A 23,753-nucleotide genomic window follows, 5' to 3' on the forward strand; every position below is an offset into this window, starting at 1 on the left:
AAAGGCTGAGAGTGTACCTCACTTAAAGTGCCCTGGATTTAATCCTTAGTACAGGAAATTAAAATCTACCTTCATATTTTGGTGGTGCTGGGGGGCATGGGGACAAACAACAATTGATAGTTTTTGCAAAAAAAAATTTGATCAAGCTTCTTAATTAAATCAAATGAAGACAAATCACTCTGACAATAGGGTTGATCAGTTTACTTCTCTGTGAAATAGTTATAATATGGAATTTCAATGTTGTAAGAATATTGTGTTTGGCAAGAACTTAGAAACACCTCAGCTTAAAATTAAGTTAAGGATGCTGTTCTACTATCACAATTCAGTCAGCAGTTTGGAGTTGCTACTTTTAAGGACAAACAGAAATTTGCTAAGTGACAGACACTGTCTCAAGTCATCTCTAAGGTTCAGGTTATGTCTTTGGAATGTGTACTTATTACAAAGCAATAGAATGAGAAACCAAAACAAACTAATTATGTTGTAGCCTAAATTAACAGCATGCTATGTCTTCCCTTAATATCTAGTTTTTAAAATCAGTAGAAATATATATAACCTCACTTGGTAGTCTGTTTCTCTTTCCTCACAAGGCTTTTAATAGAATTAGCTTTATGTAAAAAATGTCTACATATTATTTTTAATAGCCTTTAGGAAGGAGGGAGAATGAAAAATGTGTGATATTTTAGTAAAAAAGTATTCAACTGCAAATATTTCAGAAATGAGAGCTGATGAAAACAAGCAGGTATTTTCTGTCTTGTGGGTCCAGGACCCACAGAGGTAAGAGGAGTGGAGACTAGGGCATTAGAAACGTTATAGGGCAAGAGATCTGTGACTTCTAAGGAGCTTTTTTTTTTTTTTTAACTTGTGATTCTCTGACTTCCTTCATTTTATATTGCAGGTCCCATGAGAAGATGAAAAAAAGCAAAATTGCTTCAAATTCTGTGAGACAAGGGGAGAGGAGGAAGAGGCTCAGGATACACTGAAGGAAACCCCGAGAAATTTCACAACTCTTTGCCATAAACAGCCTTTCTTCTCACTCTGGATACCTCCTCCTTTACATCAGCAAGACTCAGCCTCCACGCGCAGAGAAGCACCATTCACAAATCCCTCTGTCACCCCTTCGTGCACCCCTACCTCTTGTTGGCACCGTGTGTCTGATTCCCTGGAACACAAGCCAAAAGATCAGAGGCCTGGGGGTCACCTGCAGTTTCAGATGAGGGCTGACTTTCTGCTCAGGTGAACCAAGGCACTGATTAGTCCGGAGTGCGAACACACACGAAGAAACACACACACTCACACACTCTCTCGCCCCCCCCCTCCTCCTTCTCTCTCTCTCTCTCTCTCTCTCTCTCTCTCTCTCTCTCTCTCTCTCTCTCTCTCGACGCGCCACCACAAAGCAATTTGTTCACTCTAAGTCGCCGCTGTTGCCACCACGGGGGAGGGTCACCCCTCCAATCCAGGAAGCCAAAGGACAACCAGGCGCAGGCAAGAGACGGTCGGGGATCCGTCGCTGCGGCTCCCACCGGAGCCCCGGGCTCCCCGCCCCCTCCCCTTCCTCCCCTCCTCTCCTCTTCCCCTCCTCCTCGCCGTCCCCGCCCTGGCACCCGCAGCCCTGGACGCCAGCGCTGGCCCGCCGCCCCTACCTGCGGGACGCGAGCCGCGAAGGAGGGGAGCGGCCCAGAGCCTGCTCCAACTCTTGCCTCCTTGGCGGGCCGCGCTCCGCGTCGCCCTGGAGCGGCCGCCGGGGCCGCAGGGAACAGGACGCACAAGAGCGCAGAGGAAATGGCCACGCAGCGCACCCGGAGTCGCGGGCCAGCGGCGAGCGAGCCGGTCCTCCTCCCTCCCACCCAGCCCACAAGGCCAGGTCTCCGCGCCACGTACTCGGGGCCCGCGGCCGGCGCCCGGGGCCTGGGTGGGGGCTGCTCCGGAGCGGCCCCGGCACTGCGCGGTCACCTGCCGGGCGGTCATTCCCGCGTCCCCCAGAGGCCGGCCCCGGCGCAGCTGCGACGCGACGCGCGACCCGCCGGGCGCGGGGGCACCGGAGGCGTTACTACCTTGAGGGCTCCGCGCCGCTTGTTAAGGCTCCTCCCGGGCACTCAGGGATTTATGTCTTCGGGGCACGGGCTGTCCTTCCTGGTCCCCCTCCTCTGTCCTCCCTCCCCTTCTCGACTGTTGGGCTCCTTCTCTCCACTCCCAGTTGCACAGAGTCGAGCTGCGTTATTTAATAATCCTCCTGCTCCTCCTGCCTGCGCCAGCAGAGCTGCTCTGCCTGAGCCACCTCTTCCCAGTCAGTCATGTTGTTGAGAGAGAGAGGCGGATTGGCAGTCGATCGGCGACTATTTGTGGTGAGGAAGAGAAGAGCAGAGCAAGAGGAGGGCAGGGGAGGGACGTGGGGAGGCGCTTCCAAGTGTGTGAGTGCGCGGAGTGTGACTGTGTGTGGAGTGCAGAGAGCCACCTCACTGGCAGGCCGTGCTCAGGAGCTGTGAGAAGGGTGGTCAGGAGCGCGGCCTTTATAGACGCGGGTGGAAGAGTTGGCCTGGGGCGGGGGCAGCCTGGTGGGCGGTGCCGGGCCAACTGAGTGGCCGGATACCGCGCACGCATACTCTCACATTAAAGCGCGCACACCCACTGCTGGCCCGCTGCTGAGTTTTCATTTTAGGGGAAGCAATATCCGACGGTGCTGACTTGGCTTCCCCCCCAGCCCATCCTTGTATATGTCGAGTCCAAGTGTATTGGCAGGTCAAGGACTAGAGACTAGTAGGACTCTGAAGAGAAACGAAGCAGGGATGCTGGAAATGCACTGTATCTGTTTTTCTCCAAGACACTGATGTTGTCTTCTCTCCCTTCAACCTCTAAGGGAGGAAATTATGAGGTACTTTTTCCTTTTTTTTTTTTCTTGTCAGCCGCCCCATTCATATTCTGACAAGTCTTTTCCTAACACAGTAACAAGAAAAGAAACCTGACTTCTTTCCTTTAAGCAGGTCACGCCTCCCAGGAACCATTTGCAGCAATCAATTCTTCTGTAAGATAATGGAAGCACTGCAACTATGACTGAGTGGGACTTGTGTTCCTATATGTAAGGTCCTCAACAATACAGGCATTTTGAACAGAACTAGCTACGATTTGACAGATAGCCCCCTAGAGAAAATTTGCCAGTTTAGAGATGGAGAAGACTTCTGATGCATGATGATTTTGCTTACCTAATTTATTTTTCCTTGGTCTTTTTTCTTCTTGCACTGCCTCATTTCCTTCAGGTTTGCATTGGGCCTGGAACTCTTTCCCCTCCATGCCCTTCTTGAGCTCCACTCCTACATATTTTGCCTTTAGTAGCCACTACAGCAAATATAGTGCATATTGTATGTGTGTGTGTGTGTGTGTGTGTTTATGTAAGAACCATTATTGTTAACCCATTGTGATGGAATGTAATACCACTTTTAGGTAGGTAATACATCCTGATATTAAGTTATGTTGAGTTTGTTCACCTGTCCTCTCCTCTCTAGCCCCTTATTTATTTCCTGCACATATTGCAAGATCTTTGTCATCTGATGTACTTCTATATTGGAAAACAGGAAACATGCAATCTACACTTCTTTCAAGTGTGTGTGTGTGTGTGTGTGTGTGTGTTTTCTGTAGAGTCTAGCCACAGTCTGACTTTTAAAATATGCCTATATTGGGAGTAAAAGCAATGTGTACTTTTTGTGTGAATCTTAGTGATTAATGTGTACTTTGGCATTGGAAACAACCCAGTTCTGAGGTAACAACTTTGGGATTTTTTTTAAATATGTGACAAAAGAAAACATTTAAGAATATAGGGAGTCGGTGGCAAGGTTGACAATTCATGTTTCGAATCTTCTGTGGATGATGACCATTGCTATATCTACAGTATTTCATCATATGCCAACCCTTTATGTATTCTCCATATACTTTACCTTTTTCACATTGACATTGCTACCTCCAGTTCTTCCATGTCTCATACAATGAGTTTAGAGTTCTTTTAAAACGGCTTAAGCATACAAGCAAGATTAATAGAGATATTAATAGGAGTGTGTAAAAAACAGAGATATTGTAAAGAAAGGGCAACAAAGTGGATGGATAAGGACAAGTGCAGAAATATCAAATATATATATAAGTATGAAACATTGTAACTTCTTTGATTAAGCATTATAAAATGGATATGTACTAACACAGGATGTTGACACTTAATGTGCACCCTATGAAACAGCTATTGATATTTCCTCAATTGGACAGGTCAGGATTTGGGTGGTAAGTAGTTAACAGGAGATGAAACAAACACCAAGTGATGCAGCTATAGCTCTGTTTAACTCTACTGTCCACATGGCTTCCCGTTCAAAACTCCTAGATCAGTTAAAAATCTTAAAAGAGTTTCCTTTGAGCTTTTGATAATCATGAAATCAGCTGGTCTGTAATCTTCGGGCATTTTCCTTCTACATCCCTCCTTTTATATTGCAAGAGAAGTTTATAAAATATACATTTTTTAAATGTAGGCAAGAATTTATAAAGTCTTAACATACTTGGACTCAAAGATGGAGTTAGAAAACTTCCCCACAGGCTTTAATGAAAGAAATTGTCATTGCAAAGGAAATTTTGCAGAAGAGTTATTTCTGAACACTTGCATCTAGTTAATGAATATGTGATTTATTAGGAGCTGCAAGTAGACATTTTTAAAAGTTCTGTTCCCCCTTGAATAGCAATGCTTAATCATATTGGGTAAAATTTTGGTAGTTTTATTGTCCTGATTCTCTATTTAATTGTCACCTATAATGATAATTTGATTATGATCTATAATGAATACTTCAAAATTATATATTAGATCAGATATTTCAAGGGCATTTTTGGTAACCGCAACTGATTGTAATTTTCACACTCTCAAATTGAATTTATAATTAGTGAGAACCATGACAATCTGTCAATTGCCTTTTTCATTAAGGTATTGAATAAAACTAACATTTCTTGCTTATTTTCTGATACTTTTCTTTCTAAATGAAGATTAGAATTCATATGCACTACCCAGAAAGATACACAAAAATATATGACTTAAAACACGTCTGAAAAGTTGATTCATTTTAACTATTTTGTATTTTTGTTGAAAAATGAGCACGAGAAACTCCATTTATAAATTTTAATGAACAGCAGTTTAGAAGTTTAGTAAATGAATTATTCTCTTTTAAGATTGTTTAATGTTTCAAGTAGAATTTCCCGCTTTGCAACACATTCAATGATATAATTTTTGTTGTGATAGAAAAACAGAAAGCTAATGACTCTTTCCAATTTGTTCATTTTCATCTCTTGTATGCTTGCTGCTGTTTGGTTCCCAAGTGCATTTAACTGGCAAGTTCAATGAAGACTTGGCATTGCACCATTTGATGAAAGCAGAAAAATTAGGTTGCCAATTACATATGTGCCCCTTATGTGCACTGAATTCCCACTGAAGTGATGAGCCAAATTAGAAATTCCTCAGTAGTAGTACCTAGAAAAGACAATTAGAACTCAGGAAAGGTAAAAGATATCATTTTTATTTCCAACCTCATTACCAGTCAGATCTAAGGAAGTGAATTAACTTTTTAATACAATTGCCAAACAATGTAAATTAGATTTCATTAAAAATTTAAAAATTGTCTCCATTTGGTTTTCTCTTACCCTGGTATTTTATTGTTTTTTGCTTTGAATTCCATTATGATTATCCAATCATGATGGAGGAAAGTAAAGATCATTTTCCTCCTTTGCTTTATCCTAATTACTATGGTTTAATGTGTTTCCCAAAGTTTATTCCTGTATTGTAGACCTGAGCTCTGAATTCACATATTGATGATATTTGAAGGTAATGTCACTGGGAGATAATTGAGATTAGATGAAGTCATGGGGATGGTGGGGGGGCATGATAGGGATTAGTGGCTTTATAAAAAACAAACAAACAAACAAAGAAGAAGAAAGAGACCTGAATTTGGATGCTGTCTTACCATGTGATGCCCTCTTCTATGTTATGAGGCAGCAAGAAGGCCGTTGCCAGGTGCCAACACCTTGATATGGAACCTCCCATCTTCCAGAGCTTTAGAAAATAAATTTCTTTTCTTTACAAATCACCCAGTCTGTGGTTTTCTCTTATAGCAGCAAAAATGGATTAAGACGCTAACAGTATGAAAGAAATAAAAAAATGTTAGTATTCTGGATTTCTTCCATATAAATAAGAGGTAAGTTATACTTTTGTGGTGACTATTGAAATATGAAAGGGACGCTATGGGTACCAATTGAGCAACAGGAGCAGTTAAACCAGATGAGAGCTGCAGCTGATTCTTGGTTCAAGACAAGGGGACTGATAAGAAAGTATAAGATGATGATATGCAGATTTGTTCAGTTGCAGTTCTGGGTTCAACATCAAAAATTCCATCTTAATATGGAAAACTCTCTTAATTGGGACAATCTGCCAAGTAGACAAGGCCCAGTAGACAAGAATTTAGAATTATTTTCCCTAAATTTGGTAATGGTATCTATTACTTAGTAAACTGTCTTTTACAGCAGAAATTCTGCCCAGTGGCAAGACAGCAGGATTTATTTATGCAAAAACCTATGCAGAAGCTAAACCCAGGTTACTAGGTCAAAACACTCACTGCATGAGCTGTCTTTGATCCGGAAACTACACAGACAACTAGGATCCATCCTGTAGGGCAGATTTGGGAACAAGTCTATTAAGGTTCAAGTAAGCCAGTATCCTTGTATCTGGGCTACCATGTTCCAGGTTTATAAAGTGTTGTAATTCTAAGCCCATTTACTGGGCCAGGGCTTGGAAAGAAAAGGACTGTGGAATGCATGTCTGACCCATCAACTGAGTGGATCCTAAGTTTCCAAAGACAGCTACCCAGTTTAAGAAGGTGAAAAAGTTGAAATGGTGGAAGGAAGTTAAGAGCTGACAACAGCACAATGAAACTAGTATTCTCTGAATTTATGCCTCTCTGTTTTTTCAGGTAGGTAAACTACATTAAAATAATGTTTATCAGATAAATCAAAAGGATTCTTATAAGCAGATTCACTATTTGAAACTGCTTTTTTTATAGTTAGCTTATACTTGTTTCTATTTTCTAATATCACTAATGAGGTACTCAGGGAAATTGCTTCAGAAGTCCCTGTCTTTGCATACATTTATGCTTAAATACTTATTGTTGTTTTTTTTTTTTTTTTCTGATTGTAATGTTTTTAAAAATTAGCCCAATTAATTGGTTAATTTTTGGTGTCTGTTATGGGTTATATCTAACAAAATGACTTTTTTTTAATGAGGCTTTAGAGTCTTTCTTCTATAATTATTCCCAGATCTATGTGGTTATAGGCATTTCATTAAAACAAGTAGAATTTGACACATACCAAAATAAGGCATCAATTAAATCATCCTAAAATTAGTATATTGATAAAATCTGAAAATAACACTTATCATATAATAGATTAATTTTAACAATAAAAGAAACAAAACTGTAATACTAAAGTACTCTTGTACTACTTAATATATAGTCAACAAATAATGCTAATAAAATAATCTAAACCAGGCTAAACCAGTAAGACAGCAGGCTGGAAACTGGTTTTACCATCTGTCAATTTTTATACTGGCAATATCACAAATGAGATCTCTCTTTAACAAAACATCACAGCAGGAGATACAGACATGTGAATTGTAATTAAAATGTGAAAACTGAATTTCCTAGCTTTTGTCATTTACACAAAGCTCCTCTTAGAGTGAAATTTAGGCTTATGAAGTTATACAAAGTGGAAGTCATTTTATTTTGCCAAATCTATATACAATTTGACCAAAATATATCTTCAGTAATGAATGTCTGGGCTTTCATGAATGAAAGGGTATTTTCCTTAGGTCTGGTTCAGTCAGTAATGAGATTCAATTACTTTTTAATCATGCAAGTCTAGAAGATGAAGAGAAATAATTTGTATATTTTTATGCAGTCAGTCTAGATCTGCTGAGGACTAATATTATTGCTTTACATTTATTTACCATTATGTTCTGTAGATAAAAAGATTATCAAATTTTATTCACTTTTTTTCTTTGCCCGGGGGAGGACTAAATCAGAGACTTACCCCTGTAATAAAAAATTTGCCCACATTTTATAGCTGGGTGAATACTAGTGTTCCCATGTTTTAGCATTTAGATTATCAAGCAAACCGAAATTTGTAACATATAGAATGTGACTATCATTTTTTGATACATATATGGAATAAATATACAAAAAAAGCAATAGTAGTGTATTTCAAGTTGAAATAGCACATTCACATTCAAAAATGTCAAAATTTGTATTTTTAGTCCCCACTCTTAGTGTCTTGTCTTTTTTCTAGAAATTTTGGTTAATTTTACAGTAAATAGATATTCTTAACATTAGTTACTATGTAATGTATTATTATATGGGTATATTATATATTCAAACATATTGTATCCCTGACCTACCATAGGGGTGTAACAATGCTTCTATTTGCACTGTCATTATTTCTAATTTTCCTTTAAATATTAATATTTTTAAAACAGAATGGATATCAAGGTAGGAATAAGTCATTGAATCACCACATAATTGCATATTTTAAATATGACTGTCAAAAATGTTACATCCCACAACCATCTTTTAGTGGTAAGAATTTTGTCCTTTCTTCTTTACCTGAACCAACCTTGATGATGGCTTCAACTAATAGAATTGATAAAAATGTTATATGATTTCCTAAACTAGGCCATAAAATTGACATTCACTTTTTCTTATTATTTTCTTGGAATACTCTATCTTGGAACAAAGGTACTGGCTGTAGGGAGGCCAAACACCTCATGTAGCCGTTCACATGGAGAAAAACTGATGCTTCTGGTCCTTAGCACCATCTGACAGACCCACATGCAACCAGAACAAACTTGCCAACCATGTCCTGAGCCATCTTGGAACTAGGTTCCCCAGTTCCTGGTCTATGCACTGTAGTCAGCCATGTGGAACAAAAACAAGCTGTGTTAGTTTTCTACTGCTGCAAAACAAATTACATAAACATAGTGACTTAAAGTAGGATGCTAGTTTATTGGATCACAGTTCTGTACGTAAGAGGTCTGATAAAATGAGGTTAGATTTCTGCTATATCACAAACCTGAAATCTAGATGTTAATCAGAGTTCTCATCTGGGGGTTCTGAGACACAAATTCAGTTCAAGCTTATTCTTGGTGGAATTCTGTTTCTTGACATATGGCTCCCTCTATCTTCAAGCCAGCAGTAGCAGCTTCAAATCTTTATACTGCAAATCTTTAGCTTCCTTTTCTTCCACCAAACAGAAGACTCTGCTTTCGGAGGAGCTAGATTATGTTAGGCTCATCCAGATAATCTCTCTGTTTTAAGGTCAACTGTGCCATATAGCAACCTAATCATGCGAGTAAAATCCAACTCTATTTTTAAAGAGGGGAATTATACAAGTGTAAGGGCTACCAAGGGGTTATTGTAGAATTCTGCCTATTGCCTTCCTCCTTAAGTCTTTATTTACCACTAAACTGTAATCCAGTCATAGATTCATGACTGAGTTGCTCATCAGAGTGTCCCCAGTGCCTAGTAAATGCAAAATAATGGGTACTAAATAATATAAGCAGTGGTATATGTGATTGCACTTTTGCTCTTTTTATCATTTTGAAAAAAATTATAGTAATGCACATGCATTATTATTCATTACACATTTGATAGAATTTATTTTCCTTCAAACTGCTGGCATTCTTTTTATCCCTGATAATCTTTCATAACTCATTACTTTAGGTAGGACCTGCATATCATGGAAACTAAGCAAAAGTTTCTCTTTCTTTGTCAAGTGGTTATAGGGAATTCTCCATGGGGACATAGGTAGAGGTGGAAAAGATAGGAACGACTAGCATGCATGGGAACCAACAGGCACTGGGCCACTTTATGGTATAACTTGTAAATTCAGGGCCAACTTGGGCCTAATTTATAAACATGCACTACTTTTATTCAGTGTTATAGTTTTGCTATGTAGACCCAACTTTATGGCTTGATGGTTCAGATAGCACCTGATTCATGATGAGAAGCTTAAGTTGCATGGTAGCTTGGTGACTCATGGTAAACTATTCACTTCCCACTAGTAGACAAAGAACTGCCAGTTACAAGGAGAATAGTAACCTATGCATGATGGGAAAAACTTCCTCCCAAATAATAAAGACCTGCACTGTAATTGATCTATTAAGACCCATGAAAGATCCAAAACATCATCCCTATCTGCCACTGCCACTTCAGGCACCACAGAGTGTAAGTGACAAAGCACCTGCACAGCAGCCTTGACCTATTGCAGAGCCTTTTCAGATCATTCAATAAATGGATTGGAGTAATATGCCTAATATGCCTAAATTATATATAAATAAAATTAGGAATACATTGCTAATGTGTTAGATCTACTGGATATTGATCCCTTTGGTTTTAGAAGGGACCTGATTTAACAACCTATCCTTCACCTTTGAGGGACTGTTTCTACATATCCCTACCACTGGGCCTTCAGAAATTTTACTGAAGTACAAAGCCCTGAATGTTAATCAAATTAGTCAGATCTCTTATAAATACTTCCTGAGTGCTTTTGACTTCCCTCTTACCAGGTCTACTCATCATTTTTTCTCCCATATAATGAACCTGTGGGAGAAAAATGTTGTTATAATCCTTATAAACTGTTATGACATAGAGCTGGAGAAATGATACAATTGTGGTAGGACAATTAAAGTGTATCCCTGGCCTTGTTAGCTGAAAGCAAACAGTTTCCAGTGGGCCTCATGGAAAGGGATGGAAGATTTGCCAGACCAAAAGCTGCATACTGGGAAACAGGGAATGTGTTCATTTGCAAAATAAAGAAATGACATCTGGTACAGTGGTTTCATTTGGTGTCACCATTTGGTTAAGCTTATGATAATCTACTGTCATTTTCCAAGATCCATCTGTCTTCTGCACAGGACAAATAGGAACATTGAATAAGGACATAGTGACAATCACCAACCCTGCCACCTTTCAAGTCTTTGATGGTGGTATTAATCTTTGCAATCACTATGTGGATGCAGCATTGCTTTTGGTTTAGTAATGTCATATTGAGGCAGTTCTGACAGCTTCCACTGGCCTTTCCCACCATAATAGTCCTCACCCTACAAATCAGGAAATCAAAATGGGGTTTCTGCCAACTCCTGAGTATGTCTATACTAATTATGCATTCTGGGACTGGGGAAATGACTGCAGGATTAGCTTGGGGATGAAATGTGCCAGCTGTGAAATGGACCTGAATTAAAATTCCATAGATTGCCTGTCCTCCTTGAGTCCCGGTGAAGGAGGGCCACAATGACATTTTGGGCTTCTTGGAATCAGAATCCAATTGTTCCTTAGAGATTGGCTTGTTTCTTTTTTTTCCAATGCCCAGTTATCCTGGTAAAAGTCCCTTTGTGGAAAGAACATATATTTAACTCATCAAGGATAATGGGGCTCTTCTCATAAAGTTAATTTTTAAAAGATCGATGATAGGTATGGCTTCTGGACTCTCCCTGTGTTGATGAGGAGGTCTTAAATGTTAAACCCACTCTAACATCCCAATTTCTCTTAAATCCATGATCTTCCTTCAGCAAGTTGGGAGCCAGGAAAACCAATAGAGTAATTCAGTTCAAGTTTAAAATCCTGAGACAGGGTGGGGAAGGCAGTGATGCTGTAATTCATAGGAGTCTGAAGGTCTGAGAACCAGAAGTGTCCATTTGCAAAGGGCAAGAGAAGAGGGGTGTCCTTCTTCAGCATTTTTGTTCTTTTCAGGCCCTCAACAGATTCGATGTGCCTACTCACATTGGTGAGGGCAACTGTCTTTACTTTGTATGCTAATTCAAAGGTTAAACTCCTCCAGAAATACCCTAATAGATTCACCAATGATTGTGTTTCACCAGGGATCTGTGCATTTCTTAGCCCAGTCATGTGGGCATAAAAAATTAATCATCAGAGTCTGCAAATATTTATTGAGTGACTACTATGTATCAGGAGCTAGATAAATAAAGGTGAATAATTCAATATCTATGAAATTTTATTAACCAGTGGCAATATATTAAGCAGAGTGCTAAGCCACAAAATTTTAAAAAAATATATTAAAAAATACCGTCTAAAGAGTTTAGAATCTAATAGGAAAGATGGATAAATAAATAGGAAATTATTAAACTATGTGATTACTTAAAAAATGTTTGTATCATACAATAGAATTACACATAATCTAAATTTGGGTAGTTCTTAGGGAAGGATCTCAAGCAATTGGGATATCTGCCCTGGGTTCTAAAAAAATTGTACTTGATTATTTAAACTTTGTTAGACAAGTGGCAGTATAATATTTTTATATTTATTTATATTTGTTCTTTGAATTTAATACATAATCCTTGTATTTGGGAGTTTGGGTTTGTTGTTGTTATTTGTTTTGTTTTGTGGCAGTATTGGGGATTAAACCCAGGACTTTGCACCTGCTAGATAAGTGCTCTACCACTAAGCTACACCCCAGTCCAAGTATTATTGGGTTATGCTATAAGTCATAGAGTCAAAAAAATTAGTGATTAAAGCTATTTTAATATACAAAGTTTATTTTAAACCTTTATTGCTAATCTAAAATATGATGAAATTGATCAATCTGAAGTCCTAAATGTTTGTTTTCTAGATCCAGGAGGACATAATGGAAAATGTTTATAACACCTATACATTGGAAAATCTCTGCTCATGGAAAACTAACACAATGTACACATTTCTGAGAATGATAAAAACAAAACAAAAAATATTTGGCCGTTCTTTATTTCCTCTTTTATCTTGAGACTCAATACATGTGAAAAAAATAAGTCCCATTATTTTCTAGTTTCTTTTTAAAAAAATTTTAAAATTTTTTAAAATTTTAAAAATTTATTTTCTTTTTAAAAAATATATCTTTTTTTTTTAATATGGTGCTGAGGATGGAACCCAGTGTCTCACAGGTGCTAGGCAGGCACTCTACCACTGAGCTAGAGCCCCAGCCCCTGTAGTTACCTTCTAAGTTACTTAATTTTGTATTAAGTTGTTGACATCAAAAATATTAATTTCTTGTTTTTTAAGTACTATGTTCAAATAAAATGCCTAAAAAAAGAAGATGATAGATGTAAAGATATAATCTGATGTTATAGAATCATCATATTTTGGAAAAGTTATGTGTATGGTACAAACTCTGGGAATAATACTCAAAAGAGACACCAATAGAATGAAGAAAAATGAACACGTTTAAATTGAATTACTATTCTTTCTGAATTCAAACGGTTATACTAATATGTATGATTCACCCAATATTTTTATATGTCATAAATTTTTCAAAGCAGTTCTATTTTTATTCATATCCAGCCTCAAAATATAGGTCAGGGTGTTACTAACTGCTTAGAGCAAGTACAAGCTGAGGAAATTTCATTTTCCTAAAGTCTTATCTAAAGAGAGATATGTCTAGACATTTTGTTACTTGGATGTTATATTATAAAATCTCTGAGGTCTATATCATTAATATATGGTCACATTTGAACATCAAATATAAACCTTAAGGATCTGCTTAAAATCAATTCGTATCTAAGTTTTAAGGCTTATGCATTGATTTGGATCTTTTAGAAATACCACACCTCGATAAGATCAGATTATATCTCTACAGCATTAGATTACCTATAAAATGTAACTTCTTTCCTTGTAAATGTACTGCCCAGATTAATATTATGATATTTGGAATAACATGATTCACTTGGTCTTCTAGTTCAGGGCACAGGACTGTGCTGCTTATGTTAACCATTCAATTTGGTAGTTTTCTTCTAATGCAAAGATACTTGTGCTTTTTTGCGTTAATGTTCAATGTTCTCCTAGCAAAAGTATGCTTGGAACCCAGGTGATTAACTACTTCCTGGAAAACACTATTTTAAAAGGGTAACGTAAGTGCTGAAGCATGTAGAATGTGCTATCATATTAAATATGTGTTCATTAACAAAAATAAATTAAAAACAAGAATGGTTTTTCACCTCCAGGGCAATAGCAAGTTATGCCTCAATAATCTGTGTGAATTTACATCCCTAAATATTCTTTCACTTAGTACACTATAGAAACATATTAACATACATGCACTTTTGGAAGACAGCTCTGTTTTTTTCCCCTTAACTGGTAAAAAATTTAAAGTGTTTTTAGGTGTTTAATAGCAGAATTTAATTTATTTGCAGAATACATAGCAGTACAAAATGACCTTCATCTAATAGTTTTTAGAAGAAAAAAATCCTTGATTTAAAAATAATTAGCAAGTATTTTAAAGGTAAATACATTTCTTTTGTTTTCTGTATTTCCAATAGCTTCCCCTCTCTCTTCTCCTTTTGCTACCTTTTCTCTTTTTCTCCTTGTTATCATTCTTCCTAATCCTATTTCTTTTTTTTTAAAATTTTTTATTGTGGGTTGTTCAAAACATTACAAATTTCTTGACATATCATATTCCACACTTTGATTCAAGTGGGTTATGAACTCCCACCTTCACCCCATACACAGATTGCAGAATCACATCAGTTACACATCCATTGATTTACAAATTGCCATACTAGTGTCTGTTGTGCTCCGCTGCATTTCCCATCCTCCACCCTCTCCCCTCCCCACCTCTCCCCTCCCCTCCCCTCCTCTCTCTCTACCCCCTCCACTGTATAACCCTGAGGGTCTCCTTCCATAACCATGCAATTTCCCTTCTCTCTCCCTTTCCCTCCCACCTCTCATCCCTGTTAAATGTTAATCTTCTTCTCCTGCTCTTCGTCCCTACTCTGTTCTTAGTTACTCTCCTTATATCAAAGAAGACATTTGGCATTTGTTTTTTAGGGATTGGCTAGCTTCACTTAGCATAATCTGCTCTAATGCCATCCATTTCCCTGTAAATTCTATGATTTTGTCATTTTTTAATGCAGAGTAATACTCCATTGTGTATAAATGCCACATTTTTTTTTTTATCCATTCGTCTATTGAAGGGCATCTAGGTTGGTTCCACAGTCTTGCTATTGTGAACTGTGCTGCTATGAACATCGATGTAGCAGTGTCCCTGTAGCATGCTCTTTTTAGGTCTTTAGGGAATAGACCAAGAAGGGGAATAGCTGGGTCAAATGGTGGCTCCATTCCCAGCTTTCCAAGAAATCTCCATACTGCTTTCCAAATTGGCTGCAACAATCTGCAGTCCCACCAGCAATGTACAGGTGTACCCTTTTCCCCACATCCTCGCCAGCACTTGTTGTTGTTTGACTTCTTAATGGCTGCCAATCTTACTGGAGTGAGATGGTATCTTAGGGTGGTTTTGATTTGCATTTCTCTGACAGCTAGAGATGTTGAGCATTTTTTCATGTACTTGTTGATTGACTGTATGTCCTCCTCTGAGAAGTGTCTGTTCAGGTCCTTGGCCCATTTGTTGATTGGGTTGTTTGTTCTCTTATTGTCTAATTTTTTGAGTTCTTTGTATATTCTGGATATTAGGGCTCTATCTGAAGTGTGAGGAGTAAAGATTTGTTCCCAGGGTGTAGGCTCCCTATTTACCTCTCTTATTGTTTCTTTTGCTGAGAAAAAAACTTTTTAGTTTGATTAAGTCCCATTTGTTGATTCTAGTTATTAACTTTTGTGCTATGGGTGTCCTATTGAGGAATTTGGAGCCCGACCCCACCGACTGTAGATCGTAGCCAACTTTTTCTTCTATCAGACGGCGCGTCTCTGATTTGATATCAAGCTCCTTGATCCATTTTGAATTCACTTTTGTGCATGGCGAGAGAAAGGGATTCAGTTTCATTTTGTTGCATATGGATTTCCAGTTTTCCCAGCACCATTTGTTGAAGATGCTATCCTTCCTCCATTGCATGCTTTTAGCCCCTTTATCAAATATAAGATAGTTGTAGTTTTGTGGATTGGTTTCTGTGTCCTCTATTCTGTACCATTGGTCCACCCGCCTGTTTTGGTACCAGTACCATGCTGTTTTTGTTACTAATGCTCTGTAGTATAGTTTGAAGTCTGGTATCGCTATACCGCCTGATTCACACTTCCTGCTTAGCATTGTTTTTGCTATTCTGGGTCTTTTATTTTTCCATATGAATTTCATGATTGCTTTCTCTATTTCTACAAGAAATGCCGTTGGGATTTTGATTGGCATTGCATTAAACCTATAGAGAACTTTTGGTAATATCGCCATTTTGATGATGTTAGTTCTGCCTATCCATGAACAGGGTATATTTTTCCATCTTCTAAGATCTTCTTCTATTTCTCTCTTTAGGGTTCTGTAGTTTTCATTGTATAAGTCTTTCACCTCTTTTGTTAGGTTGATTCCCAAGTATTTTATTTTTTTTGAAAATATTTTGAATGGAGTGGTTGTCCTCATTTCCATTTCAGAGGATTTGTCGCTGATATACAGGAATGCCTTTGATTTATGCGTGTTGATTTTATATCCTGCCACTTTGCTGAATTCATTTATTAGCTCTAATAGTTTCTTTGTAGAGCCTTTTGGGTCTGCTAGGTATAGAATCATATCATCTGCAAATAGTGATAATTTAAGTTCTTCTTTTCCTATTTTGATGCCTTTAATTTCTTTCGTCTGTCTAATTGCTCTGGCCAGTGTTTCGAGAACTATGTTGAACAGAAGTGGAGAGAGAGGGCATCCCTGTCTTGTTCCATATTTTAGAGGGAATGCCTTCAGTTTTTCTCCATTCAGAATGATGCTAGCCTGAGGCTTAGCATAGATTGCTTTTACAATATTGAGGTATGTTCCTGTTATCCCTAGTTTTTCTAGAGTTTTGAACATAAAGGGATGCTGTACTTTGTCGAATGCTTTTTCCGCATCTATCGAGATGATCATATGGTTCTTATTTTTAAGTCTATTGATGTGGTGAATAACATTTATTGATTTCCGTATATTGAACCAGCCTTGCATCCCAGGGATGAATCCTACTTGATCATGGTGTACAATTTTTTTGATATGTTTTTGTATCCGATTTGCCAGAATTTTATTGAGGATTTTTGCCTCTAGGTTCATTAGAGATATTGGTCTATAGTTTTCTTTCTTTGAAGTGTCTTTGTCTGGTTTAGGTATCAGGGTGATGTTGGCCTCATAGAATGAATTTGGAAGTTCTCCCTCCTTTTCTATTTCCTGAAGTAGCTTGAAAAGTATTGGTATTAGTTCTTCTTTAAAGGTTTTGTAAAATTCTGCTGTATACCCATCTGGACCTGGGCTTTTCTTAGTTGGTAGTCTTTTTATGGTTTCTTCTATTTCCTCAATTGATATTGGTCTGTTTAGGTTTTCTATATCCTCCTGACTCAATCTGGGCAGATCATATGACTTAAGAAATTTATCTATGCCTTCACTATCTTCTAATTTGTTGGAGTATAAGGATTCAAAATAGTTTTTGATTATCTTCTGTATTTCTGAAGTGTCTGTTGTGATATTGCCTTTTTCATCCCATATGCTAGTAATTTGAGTTCTCTCTCTTCTTCTCTTCGCTAGCATGGCTAAGGGTCTGTCGATTTTGTTTATTTTTTCAAAGAACCAACTTTTAGTTTTGTCAATTTTTTCAATTGTTTCTTTTTTTTCAATTTCATTAATTTCAGCTCTGATTTTAATTATTTCTTGCCTTCTACTTCTTTTGCTGTTGTTTTGCTCTTCTTTTTCTAGGATTTTGAGATGAAGTATGAGATCATTTATTTGTTGGTTTTTTCTTTTTTTAAGGAATGAACTCCAAGCAATGAATTTTCCTCTTAGAACTGCTTTCAATGTGTCCCATAGATTCCGATATGTTGTGTCTGTGTTTTCATTAATCTCTAAGAATTTTTTAATTTCCTCCTTGATGTCTTCTATAACCCATTGATCATTCAGTAGCCTATTGTTCATTCTCCAAGTGATGTATGCTTTTTCCTTCCTTCTTTTATCGTTGATTTTCAGTTTCATTCCATTATGATCAGATAAGATGCATGGTATTATCTCTACTCCTTTATATTGTCTAAGAGTTGCCCTGTGACATAATATATGATCTATTTTTGAGAAGGATCCATGTGCTGCTGAGAAAAAAGTGTAACTGCTTGATGTTGGGTGGTATACTCTATATATGTCAATTAGGTCTAGGTTATTAATAGTGTTATTGAGTTCTATAGTTTCCTTATTCAACTTTTGTTTGGAAGATCTGTCCAGTGGCGAGAGAGGTGTGTTGAAGTCTCCCATGATTATGGTATGGTGGTCTATTAGACTCTTGAACTTCAGAAGAGTTTGTTTGACGAACATAGCTGCACCATTGTTTAGGGCATAAATATTTATGATTGTTATGTCTTATGTCTTGTTGGTGTATGGTTCCCTTAAGCAGTATGTAGTGTCCCTCTTTATCTCTTTTGATTAACTTTGGCTTGAAATCTATTTTATTTGATATGAGTATGGACACTCCTGCTTGTTTCCGAAGTCCATATGAATGATATGATTTTTCCCAACCTTTCACCTTCAGCCTATGTATGTCTTTTCCTATCAAATGCGTCTCCTGTAGGCAGCATATTGTTGGGTCTTGTTTTGTGATCCATTCTACTAGCCTGTGTCTCTTAATTGGTGAGTTTAAGCCATTAACATTTAGGGTTATTATTGAGATATGGGTTGTTCTTCCAGCCATATTTGTTTATTTCTGTACTAAACATGGTTTGTTTTCCTCTTTGATTATTTCCCCCCCCCCCCCCATTTACTGTCCTACCTCCCACTGTTGGTTTTCATTGTTATTTTCCATTTCCTCTTCCTGTAATGCTTTGGCGAGGATGTTTTGAAGAGATGGTTTTCTAGCTGCGAATTCTTTAAACTTTTGTTTATCGTGGAAGGTTTTAATTTCATCCTCCATCCTGAAGCTTAATTTCGCTGGATACACAATTCTTGGTTGGAACCCATTTTCTTTCAGTGTTTGAAATATGTTATTCCAGGATCTTCTAGCTTTCGGAGTCTGTGTTGAAAGATCAGCTGTTATCCTGATTGGCTTACCCCTAAATGTAATCTGCTTCCTTTCTCTTGTAGCTTTTAAAATTCTCTCCTTATTCTGTATGTTGGGCATCTTCATTATAATGTGTCTAGGTGTGGATCTCTTATGATTTTGCACATTCGGCGTCCTGTAGGCTTCTAGGATTTGGGATTCTGTCTCATTCTTCAAGTCTGGGAAGTTTTCTCGTATTATTTCATTGAATAGACTGCTCATTCCTTTGGTTTGGAGCTCTGTACCTTCCTGTATCCCAATGACTCTTAAGTTTGGTCTCTTAATGTTATCCCATATTTCTTGGATGTTCTGCTCATGGTTTCTTAACAGTCTTGTTGAGCTGTCTATGTTCTTTTCCAGTTGAAATACTTTGTCTTCATTGTCTGATGTTCTATCTTCTAAGTGTTCTACTCTGCTGGTAGCATTCTCCATTGAGTTTTTAAGTTGGTTTATTGCTTCCTGCATTTCTAGGATTTCTGTTTGTTTGTTTTTTATAACCTCTATATCCCTGTATAGTTGATCCTTTGCTTCCTGGATTTGTTTGCGTAATTCGTTGTCGAAGTGATCTTTCATTGTCTGATTTTGCTGTTTAATGTCTTCCTTGATACTCCAGATCATCTGAAGCATGTATATCCTGAATTCTTTATCTGACATTCCATCTGCTGCAGCTGTTACCTCTTCTAAAGTTGCGTTGACCTGCATTGCTTGTGGTCCTTTCTTTCCTTGTCTTTTCATACTGCTTGCGTATCTTTCCTGCAGGTGCGGGCGGCGGCTCTGCTCTCTCCTTATTCCAATTGGGGTGTCGTGGCTACCACGCCGGCAGGTCACTGGGCCTGTTCTGGGAGCTGGCGGCGGCTCTGTTCTGCCCCTACTCCAATTGGGGTGACGAGTGTACCACGCCGGCAGGCCACCGGGCCTGATCCGCCGGTCGGTTGCAGGTTTGCCTACCCTGCAGGCGCGGGAGGCGGTTCTACTCTGCCCCTACTCCAAATGGGGTGACGTGTCTGTCGTACCGGCAGGCCACTGGGCCTGTCCCGCTGGTCGGTCGCATATCTGCCCACCTTTCGGGCACAGGTGGAGGCTCTGCTCTGCCCCTACTCCAATTGGGGTGTCGTGACTACCCCGCCTGCAGGACGCTGGGCCTGTTCCTGGCATGGGTGGCGACTCTGCTCTGCCACTACTCCAATTAGGGTGGTGTTTGTACCACGCCGGCAGGCTCCTGGGCCTGATCCGCCGGTCTGTTGTAGGTCTGCCTACCTTGGAGGCGCGGGCAGTGGATCTGCCCTGCCCCTCCTACCACGCCTGCGGACCCCTGGGCCTGATCTGCAGGTTGATCACTGGTCTGCTCACCCTGCGGGCACGGGTGGCGGTTCCGCTCCGCCCCCACTCCAGTTGGGGTCACGTGACCACCACACCGGCAGGGCCTAATCCGGGCATGGGAGAAGGATCTGCTCTGCCCCTACTCCAGTTGGGGTGACGTGTGTACCACACTGGCAGGCCACTGGGCCTGACCCGCCAGGCTGTCACAGGTCTGTTTACCTTGCAAGCGCAAACGGCGGCTCTGCCCTGCCCCTCCTACCATGCCCATGTACCACTGGGTCGAGGGTCTGCCCACCTTGCGGGTGCGGGTGGCGGCTCCGCTCCGCCCCCTCTCCAATTGGGGTCACGCGGTCACCACGCTGGTGAGCCGCTGGGCCTGCTCCTGGCGCTGGCGGCGGCCCGGCTCCTCCCCTCTGGCTCGACGACAAATTGAGGAGACTCGGGTGACTGTGCCTCACCCCCCCCTACCAGGAGACCAACTGCTTATGTCACCGCTGGTATTGATGAAGTTCTCTCCTCCGCCGCTTTCTGCTGACATCAGATCTCTGCCATGTTGGTATCCTAAGCGAGTGGCAGCATTTCGTTCCCCTTGCCGGGCAACCAATGCAACGGGCGAGTCCTGACCGGCCCTCAGCAGGACCCGGACCCAGAAGCAGTTTCTGCGGGCTCCTAGCCCCGGGCCAGGGAAGTTCCGGGAGCCGGAACTCGGCCGCTCCGTGCTCTGTGTAAGCTCCTATAAGTGTAAGCTCCAAGAAGCAGTCCCCGCGGGCTCAGTTCCGGGAGCCGGAATTCGGCTGCTTAGTGCTTGGTGTATGCTCTGATAGGCGCAGGGTCCAAGAAGCAGCCTCCGCAGGCTCCGCAGCCCTGGGCCAGGGCGGTTCCGGGACGGTTCCGGGAGCCGGAACTCGGCCGCCCCGCGCTCGGTGTTCGCTCCGATAGGATCAGGTTCTAAGAAGCACCCAGGCGCTGAACCCTAGCAATCTGTCTGCAAGCCGCAGGCGAATTGCAGCCTGAAATTACCTGATCTATGGCTGAATGAGCTGCGGTCAGTCGAAAACAGGGAAGGTGACGTCAGTTTACCAACATGGTGGCTGCTGGCCTCCTCTGTGGTCTGACCGGTGTGGAGAACCGAGATGGACCGCTTCCTTCCCCCGTCTCGAACCCAGAATTCAGCCCTGAGTACGGTGCTTGTGCGGCTGGCAGAAACTGCAGCGCTGTATCCCTGCGTCTCTATCCCAGCGCGCGCTGCAGACTCTAGCCGCGGGGCGTTTTGCTGAATAAGCAGTGTTACCCTCCGTGCGACAAACCTCTCGCGTTTGAGTCCCCGTAGCCGATCCTCGTGCGATGGAAATCCTTCCTCCAGGTTCCGGAGCACCCCACTATTGCTGGAAATTCCTAACAAGATATCCTTTAGCCGTCCTGACTTGTCATACTCCCACACAGTGAAGCAGCACACGGGGGCAATGCACTCCCCTCGCCGCCATCTTCCTTCTCCCCTAATCCTATTTCTTTCTCCTTATCTCAATCCTAATGACTTCCTTCAATGGAGAATTTATTGACATGGTCAATACTGTGTTTTTCTGAAAATATCTTAATCAAAATTAATATTTTTAAGAATTATTATTATTTGTGATACTGAGGATTGAGCCCAAGGGTGCTGTACCACTGAGCTACATTTCCAGCTCTTTTTAATTTTTTTTTTTTTTTAATTTAGAGACAGGGTCTTGCTAAATTGAGGATGCCAGCCTCAAACTTTTAATCCTCCTGCTTCAGACTCTTAAGTCACTGGGATTACAGGAATGTGCTACCACACCAGCTTTAAGTAAGCAATTTTTAAGTTGAAACAAAAAAAAATGTACATATTTTTGATACCATGTATGTTCTTTCTATGTATGTATACTTTATGTAATGTTGAAATCAGAGTAAGCATCCATAGCTCCTCAAACACCATTTCTTTGTGGTAAAATCAAAAACTACAAAATCAAGATTTTTTTCTTCTAGTTTTTCTTAAGTATCTAGTAAACTATCTGCAGTCACCCTGCTGTGCATTAGATCACCAGGACTTATATTTCCTTTAATTATACCTTAATTAATACCTGTCAACTTATCTTTTCCCATTTTTCCCTTTCTTCTACTTCCCCTGTCTCTGGTAATCACTATTCTACTCTCAACTTCTACAAGATTTTTTAATTATTATTATTCTACAGAATGAGACATGAAGTGTTTATCTTTCTGTGCCTGGTTTATTTCACTCAATGTAATGATCTCCAGTACCATCCACATTGTTACAAATGAAAGGACTTCATTATTCTTTATGGCTGAGAGTATGAATACCACATTTTCTTTATCCACTCATATCACTTGGTGGACACTTTGATTGCTTTCATTTCTTAACTATAGGTGCATAGTCATAGTGCTACAATAAACACGAGAGTGCAGATGTATCTTCAATATGCCAATGTCATTTCCTTTGGTTATAAACCCAGTAGAGTAAATGCTGGATCTTGGTATAGTAGTATTTTTAATTGTGAGAGAACATCCTTATTATTTTACATAATGCAAAATGAATGGAGTTTGACATAAAACCAAACACAAGATAAAATCCATTCTTGTGTTAAGCATGAAACTCCATTTGCAAGGAAAAGCTACAAGATGATAGCTTAATCTACTATTTGTGGATTAAGCCTGCCTCCAAATTCTTAGAACAACTTTCCCACAGGACAATAAAATAGACCTGAGAGGGATTTTCAGGGAATGTATGCTGGTTAGGTATGTGCTAGTTCTTTTACAGAAGAAAGGCCACCTTTGAGGTTTTCTCCCCTCACATTCTTCTCTATTGCCATATTCCCACACTGTGGTGTAACCATCCTTTTAGAAAGACATAGTCTTGGTTAAGAAAGAAGATATGTGATTAAAAGTTGCACATCTTTACTTCAACAAAACAAAACAACAACAAAAGATGAAAACAGGAGGAGGAAAGGCATGTGCTTGATTGTTACTTAAACTGTGGGCAGAATTTGTGAAAAATAAAAAATATAGCTCAACTATGTAAATAAGGAAAATGTGTAAGTAAAAAGCTGTCCAATAGAAGTTGCAAAATGAAGGGATTGAGATCACTGGTTTTATACATCCCACATAGCAGGGTTCAAATTCAGGATCCATAAGTTACTTAACTTTCATTAGACGCTTATCTATTAATATTCATATGCATGGATTCTAAAATTGCTAAGTCAGTTACAATATAAAATTTTCCTACACACTGGGCAACTAAATACACACGCACACATACATGTGTGTGTGTATAGTGTGTGTATGTGTGTGTGTGTGTGTGTGTGTGTGTGTGTGTGTCATGGAATGCTATGAATCTGGAATGTCCCCTAAGCGCTCCTGGGTTGAAGACTTAGTTCCTAACGAAGCAATGTTCTGA

General features: G+C 39.7%; 1 protein-coding gene across 1 annotated transcript in view; it reads right to left on the bottom strand.

The window, feature by feature from the left end:
- The window catches only part of Ccser1 (coiled-coil serine rich protein 1), a 660,775-nt gene extending 658,357 nt beyond the window's left edge, over nt 1–2,418 (bottom strand). Inside the window, exon 1 of the mRNA XM_071614850.1 lies at nt 2,052–2,418. The gene's annotated coding sequence lies outside the window, so the exon portion shown is untranslated. The remainder of the gene's footprint in view (nt 1–2,051) is intronic.
- Nucleotides 2,419–23,753: the final 21,335 nt, after the last annotated feature.

This window comes from Marmota flaviventris, chromosome 7 (genome assembly GCF_047511675.1).
Source record: "Marmota flaviventris isolate mMarFla1 chromosome 7, mMarFla1.hap1, whole genome shotgun sequence".
In the NCBI taxonomy this organism is placed as follows: Eukaryota; Metazoa; Chordata; class Mammalia; order Rodentia; family Sciuridae; genus Marmota; species Marmota flaviventris.